We start from the raw sequence: 686 nt of genomic DNA, 5'->3' as shown, positions 1-686 counted from the left end.
AAGCTAGTCCAACACCAACACACCCTCTTTCATTATTCATTTGCTCCTTTAATGAGTTTTCCATCCACCTTCAAGTTTCTGTCTCAATTGAAAAAAAAAAGAAGTCATTATTGTGTTTGATCACTTTAAATTAATCTCCTTAAAGGGTTATGTGTATATCTTGAATTATAATTAAATTCCTTGCTGTAATTGTAGGAGCTTTGGAGATCCACAGATAAAAGTCAGAGAATTTATTGACAGGACAAATATCGCTCCACGAATCTGGCCTTCAGGAAAGAGTGAAAAAATATGGAAGAAAGAAAGAAAGAAAGCCATAATGAGAACCATTTACATATATGTAAATTGATCTATTAACTAAACTGTAAGAGGAGGTTAGATACAAGATGCTGAAAAAGCTGGCTAAAGATGACTGAAAACAAGTTCCATCCTACAGTGGCGCCCCCAAGGGGTGGGTAGAGGGGGCCATAGCCAGTCCTGGAATATCTCTGTTCACTTATTCTTGTCGCGTTCTTATCATCTTTTCTTAACAACACAATTTAAGATTTTTAATTGTTCAAAGACTTTTAATATGTTTTCCTTTCAAGACTATTTTAAGTTTCATTTTTGTGGATTATTTACAGAATAATCAAAAAATAAAACTGAAGTTTCTCACCTTAAAGCAACACTATGTAACTTTTATATATGTA

This window comes from Poecilia reticulata, linkage group LG19 (genome assembly GCF_000633615.1).
Source record: "Poecilia reticulata strain Guanapo linkage group LG19, Guppy_female_1.0+MT, whole genome shotgun sequence".
Taxonomy (NCBI): domain Eukaryota; kingdom Metazoa; phylum Chordata; class Actinopteri; order Cyprinodontiformes; family Poeciliidae; genus Poecilia; species Poecilia reticulata.
This window is presented reverse-complemented; position numbering follows the sequence as displayed.